The sequence below is a fragment of the Gossypium arboreum genome, chromosome 8 (assembly GCF_025698485.1).
Source record: "Gossypium arboreum isolate Shixiya-1 chromosome 8, ASM2569848v2, whole genome shotgun sequence".
NCBI classification, from domain to species: Eukaryota; Viridiplantae; Streptophyta; class Magnoliopsida; order Malvales; family Malvaceae; genus Gossypium; species Gossypium arboreum.
Window position 1 is genome coordinate 50990149 of NC_069077.1, and position 9456 is coordinate 50999604.

At 39.0% G+C, this 9456-nt stretch overlaps 1 non-coding gene across 1 annotated transcript; it reads right to left on the reverse strand.

Moving 5' to 3' along the window:
- Window positions 1-898: 898 nt before the first annotated feature.
- Window positions 899-1005, reverse strand: LOC128279524 (small nucleolar RNA R71). The gene has a single exon (XR_008269726.1). It is a non-coding gene; the product is annotated as a small nucleolar RNA R71 (small nucleolar RNA).
- Window positions 1006-9456: the final 8451 nt, after the last annotated feature.

Consider the following 9456-nt stretch of genomic DNA (forward strand, 5'->3'; position numbering starts at 1 on the left):
AATTAATTAGTTACCTAAACAAAACCATTTTATTTTTTAGGCTAGATAATAAAAAGAAAGTTGATACTAGTACTTTTAGTTCCTTTGGGTTCGATAATCCGGTCTTGCTAAAGCTATACTACTGTTCGATAGGTGCACTTGCCTTCATCGTGATAGTAGTTAGTTTCAAGAACGATTCATTATAAATATTTAAAACCTGTCGCGAATATTACATATTAAGTTTTTGGCGTCGTTGCTGGGGAACTAAGATATTAGGAACACTCGATTTTTATTACTAATTCTTCTTTTTCCCATTTTCTGGCAATTCTTATAGTTTATGACTAGAAGAAACCCATCAGGACCATTACTTTTTGACAGTGAGATCGATCGCACAGTTCACAGAAACCAAAGAGAAATAAGGCGAAGCTTCAGATACACAGAGACCGAGCAAGAGGACGATATTCAAACCACAACCAAGGAGATGGTTGAAAATCAGGAAAACCTGATACCTCCTGCGATTGTTGTTAATCCAGTAAATCATAATCCTGCTCCGCGCACTATGTATGATTATGCTAAACCTTCTTTAACAGGAACTGAATCGAGCATAGTTAGACCTGCTGTAGCTGCAAATACTTTTTAACTAAAACCTAACATAATTCAAATGATATAGCAATTTGTTCAGTTTGATGGTTTGTAGGACGAAGATCCCAACGCGCACTTAGCAAACTTTTTAGAACTATGTGATACATTTAAAATTAATAGCGTTTCTGATGACGCCATTCGCCTTCGATTATTCCCTTTTTCCTTTAGAAACAAAGCTAAACAGTTGTTGAATTCGTTACCACTGGGGTCAATCACTACTTTGGAACAAATGACCAAAAATTTTTTACTAAAATATTTTTCACCGACTAAAACGGCTAAATTACGTAATGATATCTCTTCATTTGTGCAGATAGATTTAGAAACACTCTACGATGCATGGGAGAGATATAAGGACCTTTTGCGAAGATGCCCTCACCATGGGTTACCACTCTGGCTACAGGTTCAAACTTTTCATAATGGCCTGAATCCTTCGACTCGACAAATGGTTGACGCAACTGCTGGCGGAACTATCAATAATATAACACCTGAAGATGCCTATGAATTTATAGAGGAGATGCCACTGACTAACTATTAGTGGCAAGTCATGAGGACAAAGCCCACAAAAACAGCCGCTGTTTATAACGTCGATTCGGTCATCATGCTCTCCAATTAGGTAGAACTCTTGAATAAGAAAATTGATGGTTTTCATAGTTCTTCACAGGTTCACCTAGTAATGCAATACAAAGCAAATGGAGGTGGATTGAGCAATTCAGAATACCCACCTTATGGCCACAACATGGAGAATGAGAAGTTAAATTACATGGGTAATAATCCTCGATCTCAAAACAATCCTTATAGCAATACTTACAATGCAGGTTGGAGGAATCACCCAAATTTTCATGGGGAGGCTAAGGAAATCAGTAACTACTACCCCCTTCAGGCTTTGAGCAACCACTATACCAACAGGAGAAAAAGCCAAACTTGAGAATATGCTAACCAAATTCATCTCAGTGTCAGAGACTCATTTTCAGAATACCGAGATAGCACTCAAAAATCAACAAGCATCAATCCAGGGGCTCAAAACTCAATTGGATAGCTCGCCAACTTGATTTCTGAATGACCATAAGGTAGCCTGCCAAGCAACACTAAATCTAACCTAATGGAGCAACTCAACGCAATTGCCATTCAAGATGAGGAAGGGTTAGTGGCAAAACCAAGGCCAGAACTGGTGGTAAGCGAAGGTAAGAATGAGGTAGGCCAAAATGAACAAAAATCGATAAGTATAGAATATAAACCTCGTGTGCCATGCCCCAATACAACAAGGAAAGACCGCTAAGATGAACAATTTGGTAAATTCCTTAAACTTTTAAAGAAACTACATATTAACCTACCATTTATTGAAGCACTTTCGCAGATGCTGAACGCAGCCAAATTTTTAAAGGAGCTTCTAGGAAATAAACGAAAGTTAGATGAAAGGTCTCGTGTGGAGCTAAATGCGGTTTGCTCAGCCATTCTTTAGAATAAGCTACCCAACAAACTAAAAGATCCAGGGAGTTTTATGATTTCTTGCTAAACTGGTAGTTTAGATGTTAATAATGCGTTGGCTGATCTAGGGGCTAGTATGAATGTTATGCCTTACAAATTGTTTAAGCAACTAGGTCCAGGGAAACCCAAACAAACTAGGATGAGAATTCAATTAGCAGATAAAACTGTCAGATTTCCTAGGGGTATTATTGAAGACGTACTCGTTAAAATTGACAAATTTATATTCCCAGTTGATTTTGTTCTTTTAGACATAGAAAAGGATAGTAACATTCCTTTAATTTTGGGAAGGCCCTTTTTAGCAACTACTAGAACAATTATTGATGTTGGCATAAGTGAACTCACACTTCGTGTAGGAGACGAAACAATCACCCTTCAAGCTCGCAACCCGAACAACGCATCAAAAATTGAAGGTGATTGTACAAATTGTTCTACTAAGACTGATCATACGGTGCAACCTATTTTGCAGGAAATAAGTTTGAAGGACACACATGAGCCATGTTCAATCCACAACAAAGGATCTACACATGAAGAACGAATGTTACAAATCGAGGAGTTAGATGAATGGCTGACGTTTAAACCGAGAAAACACGATAAACCAAAACTACACCAGAACGAGCTCAATGCCTCACCAAATCAACTTAAGGTTGGAGATAAAGTTTCATTAGATGCCGTAGATCCTCACATTGACACTGCCAAACCAAATGAAGAAATTCCTCTTACGGTACTTAGCATATTCCCATTTGGTACAGTCGAGGTAAGTCATTCCAAATTCGACACCTTTAAGGTAAACAATACCTGCCTAAAACCTTATTTTGATGGGATTCATAGCAGGAATGAGGAGTATAAACTCCTCGAACCACCATGACCATTCACCAGAGAGGTAAGTTGAGCTTAGACTATAAATAAGCACTTCTCGGGAGGCAACCCGAGCACTAAAAATATTAATTTCTTTAAATTTTAGTTTTAACATCTAACATACTAACCGACTCATGGAACGCAGGCTTTCTTAAGCACACACGACCAGGTACACGGGCATGCCTTAGGCTGTATGAAACAGGGCAAAATTTTCCCCAACATGGGATACGATAAGTCACCAGGCCGTACGTAGGGACCGTGAGCAAACCTGCCAAAACAACACAGGCGTGCGACACGCCCGTGTCTTAGAATCGTGGTTGAACCTGAGAAAATATCACGGGCATTCACCATGCCCGTGTCTATAACCCGTGGTCGAACCTGTCAGATTAACACGGGCGTGGGCCTACATACACGAGCGTGGGAGAAGTGAACGAAGACAGAAACGGCTATGCGATAGGGCCGTGTGCACCCACACGCCCAAAGAATACGGGCGTGGGCCAAATGTCAGACGAGCCCAAATTCAAAATTCGCGAATCACACGGGCAAAAATTGGGGAACAAGGGCGTGTCCCCTAGCCATGTGTCCCAAAATCTATAAATACCCTTCACTATTCATCATCTTTTTCACCCAAAATCCCTAACCCTAGCCGCTGCAAGTCCACATGGCCTCTCTGCCACGCCCGTGCGCTACCTCCAACTCCATTTTCGACACCCATTCTCATCTTTTTAGCGTTTGTTTACTCTTTTCTCTCTATTTTCTTCATCATTTTTCCTAATTTTATGATTCTTATGGTTTTATTTGGCAGATTTTTTATTTATATTCATAGTTCTCACTATAGTCATGCTTATACTTATTCTTTGCCATTTTAGTCAATGTTTTCTGATACATTCATTCTTTTCATGTGTTCCCCTAAGAGTCTAGTTTAGTCATTTTATGTTGAAAATAATCATGCTTTTATTATGTCAATTGCTATATAAACTTCTATCATTTAGATTAAACTGCTGAGTATTGTTGGTTGGACTGGTTAGTTTAACTATATTCATGATTGCTTTTTGAGCTAGTTAGTTATGTTATATTCTTTGTTCAGCTTGCAGGTATACCATGTCAAGCTCACGTAGCAAGAAAATTACCGTTCCTTCTTTGAAAAAGTGGAAAGGGGCGTCTTCCTCGAGCCCTACCGCAAAAATTCGCCACCCATACCTCTAATTTTCACCCAGCAATCAAGAGGAACTATTCTAAATCCTACGGGCCCGACCTTTAGGTGTGGGCCGCTACATTGACTGAACAGCGCTTGAACAAGTCCAGTTGGCTGAAGATGTACGAGCACTCCTAATAATTGATCCATGGGACCTCTTCTTTGCGATCATCGAGCTGACGTACCTTGAGCTCACACTTGAACTTTGCTCGGCATTCCATGTTCAAGACGTCATGACCAACTTTGATGATCCTAGAACAGGGATCATCTCCATTGGCCCCTACATAACTCGACTGGCACGACACTTTGGGCTCCTCAACACAGCAGCCCAATCATCCTCCCTTACTCTTATTGGCCAGATGTCCCCACAAGGCATCTCAAGCATGCTTAGTATGAGGATGATCGAGAAGCGCTGAGGAACCCACCCTCCTCAGCATCGCCTCGCCCAATTAGCCAAAGAGGGAGAACCTGAGGACATTACTGATGATGTCCCTCCAAGTCATGAGGACCCACTGTCTCAGCCACCACCACCCTCTCATCTAGTTCATGCGGCGGCTTCATACGCTGACAACTCTGAGCGTCTTACCCAATTCGAGCAACAGTGTTTTCTGTGTTTCGATAACATTGATGCTACTTTACAGCAGATTTGTCAGCACTTCCACATCTCATCGCCACCCCCACCTCGCGAACCACCTAGCGATGAAGATGTTTAAAAACTTTTATTTATTATTTTATGTTTTTATTTTTATTCTATTTTAAGACTACTTTTTATTTTTTTTCTTTAAGTTTATTTCTATTAGATTTTATAATTTTTATTTTACAATTATCAATTTTGGCTATTCCATTACAAGTAATTATGCTTCCTTATATTTCCTAAAAAGTTCCTGATTCTGTCACAGTTATAAAGAGCTCATCAGCTTATCATCACATAGGAACTAAAAACTCCATCGGGAAAGGTTCTCCACGACTGCCATGTCCTGCTCGACCACGACCATAGCTACCACTAGATATAATATTCTTTTGGCTCAGGACTTATGGACTAATGAACCTCTACCACCACCGGAGTATCCTCCTCCACTCTCACGTCGATTACTCTCCAAAACTCCAGTTCGAGGAATTCATTCATCATTCAAGAAGTTTCACTTCTCTCCCTATCTTATGATTATAAATCTATCTTTTTCAATATATCTACCTTTGTACATTGAGAGTAATGTACATCTTAAGTGTGGGGGTCTTTTATATTAGAAAAATCCTTGAATTTTTGTAACACCCCGAACCCGAGACCGTCGCCGGAGTCGAACGCGAGGTGTTAACAGACTTCAACCCACTTATTGACAATTTTCAGACAAGCTGCCAATCTGAGTACTAGTCGCTCTAAAATTCATAACTTGAGTTTTACAACTCGAAAATCAGTTCCGTAAATTTTTCCTGAAACTAGACTCATATGTCCATCTACATATTTTTTCTAGAATTTTGGTCGAGCCAATTAGTACAGTTTATTAGTTAAATTCTCGCCTGTTGTAGGGATCGACCACACTGACCTTTGTGCGTTACGAATTGGATATCTCCTGTACAGGGCTTCAATACTAATGCCGTTTGTTTCTATAGAAACTAGACTCAGAGAGGAATCTACACATATATGGAATGACTCCTAATTATCTCTGGTTAATTTACAATGATTTTCCAAAGTTGGAACAGGGGATCCAGAAACCGTTCTGGCCCTATTTCACAAGAACTTTAAAATCTGTTAACTTATAACTCATATGACCATTTCGTTTCTTCCATATGAAAGTAGATTCATCAAGGTACACTTACATAATTTATTTGCTATTTAATACCATTCCTACTATTTTTAGTGATTTTTCACATCCACGTCACTGCTGCTGTCAGCATCTGCCTTAAGTAGGCTTTACCTATTTCATACTTTCCATGATTCAATTGGCCCTTCTTACATACATAGCACAAAGCGTGATCATGATTAACCATTCCAATGGCTAATCGTTTCAAAATAATTCCATACCTCATAAGGGTCAACATACAAACGATTATAGTTCTATGCTAAAACGATATAAGCCATTTTCGCATGGCTATCCAAGTTTACACAAACCGAAGGTACATGACCTTCAACAAAGGATGGTCCTATACATGCCATTTCAAAGTTCAACCAAAATTTGTACCAAAATGGGGCTTCGATAGTGTGGATGACTTCGACTTCTTTGATCCCGAATCCGATAGCTAACGAGCGAAACCTATAAAACAGAGAGCCAAAGCAACGGGTAAGCATTTTAATGCTTAGTAAGTCTCAAGCAATGAAATCAGCTTTGACTAAGGTATTTTATTCACATGGCTAATTAAACCACTTTACTAATTCACATTCCCATACTCATACTTATTTCACATCACCGACCCTTATGTTCATACACAAAAGAACAACTTAGCCCAAGGCCGGTAGCTCGTTTATCAACTTAGCGATACTTACTTGTAAGAATTCAATTAGTACAAGCACATACAAACATACCTCATTGCTGGAATTTTCACAAGTGTATAAGCTGAAATTTTCACAGCAAGATTGCTCACTTCCGAATCACATACTTTCGGATTTAACCGGATATAGCGACTCAAGACGATTGCCTTCGGTCATAACCCGGATTTGGTGACTTGCACAAAGGCCTTCGGTCTTAGCCCGGATATATCAACTCGCACGAATGCCTTCGGTCTTAGCCCGATATATCAACTCGCACGAATGCCTTGGTCTTAGCCCGGATATATCAACTTCATACGAATGCCTTCGGTCTTAGCCCGGATATATTTCCAATGTTCACTTACATATATATCAATATTCAAGACACGTCCATAGTTCATTTTCACATTAAAGCTCTAACACAAAATATCTATCAACCTTTACTATTTCGCTCAATGGCCACACAAACAAGGAGCATAATTTTGATATAATTCAAGTAGGGTCATCACTCAAGACTTACCTTGGATGTTGTCGAGCGATTTCGACGGCTATTCAACTACTTTTTCCTTCCCTTTATCGGATTTAGCTCCCTTTGCTCTTGAGCTAATTTACACAAATTTAACTTATTAAAATCTCATCATGATAGCTTATGGCCGAATATGACAAGGAGTGTAAATGGTCATATGGCCATCCTTTAGCTCAAATACACAATGGTCATGCACATTTTACATCACAACAAGCAATTCAATACATTCAAACATCAACGTGAAGTTCAAAGTACTTGGCCCTTATATACATTAGGCATCAAAGTTGTATATGTACGAAATCATAAATCGAACTCAACACATTAGTTAATATTCCTCTTAGCGAATTTTCTAAGCCAAGAATAGGCATCAATATGCTTGCCTCAAACCGAATGCATGCACACTAATTACCCCTCATGTGGCGAATATACACTTAATACCACACAAAAAAAAACAGCATACATTTTACTACTAACACATTACATATCGTAATTCATTGCACATCTCTTATTTACTTCATAATCAACACATCATCACAAGCAAATATACACTTTGAATTAGTATATATGTCATACCAATCCATCATGTGCAAACATATATTCATGTAGGTGCAAGGGCCAATTCTCAAGTGGCTTATATCCAAATATATACACATTTCCAAAGCTTAAATCTTACTTACCATGCAACATGCATGAATTATACTTATGGATATATCATGGCGAATACCACAACACCACACCATTTCAATTTGGTCATGGTGAAACAAAGAACTTAGTATCTCATTCAAAAAAATGCTAAAAGAAAATCTAAGAATCTTCAATCCTCCATCACATGTATCACTTTCAAGCTTGTTATTTAACATGCAATGGCATTAACACCACATTCACTTTGGCGAATTTCATTCCCATGACATAACAAGGATTTGAACCATGGGCTAACAAGAACATTAAGCTAGCAACTAAAAACATGCATGAACCTCAAACATACCTTAATCTTGATGCAAGTTTAGCCAACCTCTTCCTAATCCTCTTCCAAACCAAGTATGAAGCAAAACTCCTTCCTTAACCTTAGTATTTTCGGCCAACAAGAGAGTGAAAAGAGATGAACAAAATTTTTCTTTCTTCCTTTAGGACATTCGCCCAAGCTATGGAGGAAGATGGACACTTTTTTTTTGTTTCTCATCTACTAACATTAATTGTTTATTCCATAACCCTTATTTTATTCTTTCCATCATAACCCATTTACCAAACATGTTTCATGACATGATTTTTGCCCATAAATCCTTGTCATGGCCGGCCACTAGCTATGGGGGGGGAAATTTGACATGCAAGTCCATTGTTTTGCATGCATCCTTTAATTAGTCATCACACATTTCCCTCATACTTTCAAAGTTTATTACTAGGTCCTTTCTAGTGAAATTCACATCTATAATTCTAAATCAAAGCATAAAAATATCACACATGAGTTAACACACATTATAGGCAATAAAATAAATATTAAATTATTTTTATGCCTTGGTTTTGTGGTCCCGAAACCACATTTCGACTAGGGTCGTTTTAAGGTCATCACAACTCTCCCCACTTTAGAAATTTTCGTCCCAAAATCTTACCGTAAATAGGTTTGGATATTGCTCTTTCATAGAGTTCTCGGGTTCCCAAGTAGCTTCTTCTATCCCGTGTTTGAGCCATAACACTTTCACTAGCGGAACCCTTTTGTTTCAAGAACTCTTTCATTTCACGAGCTAGGATACGAATCGGTTCTTCTTCATAACTCATATCGGCTTGAATTTCAACCTCGATGGACTAATTACGTGCGACGGATCGATCTATAGCGTCGAAGCATTGAAACATGGAAGACGCTAGAATCTTTCCAAGTTCGGGGCAAGATCAAACGATACGCAATCGGGCCAACTCGTTCGGAGATTTCAGACGGCCCAATGAATCTCGGCTCAACTTGCCCTTACTACCGAATCGAGTATCTTTTCCACGGCGAAACTTTAAGAAACACTTTATCTCCCACCGATACTCAATGTCCTTTCGCTTCAAATCCGCATACGATTTCGACGATCGGAGGCTATCTTCGATTTTCACGGATTACTTTTACTTTCTGCTCAAAGATCTTTAATCAAATCCACTCCAAAAATTTTGTTCTCACCGAGCTCGGTCCAAAACAATGGTGTACGGCATTTACGCCGCACAAAGCCTCGTAAGGCGCCATCTTAATACTTGATTGAAAACTATTGTTGTGCGAATTCAATCAAAGGTAGGTACCGCTCCCACGAACCACCGAACTCGAGGATGCAACATCTCAACATA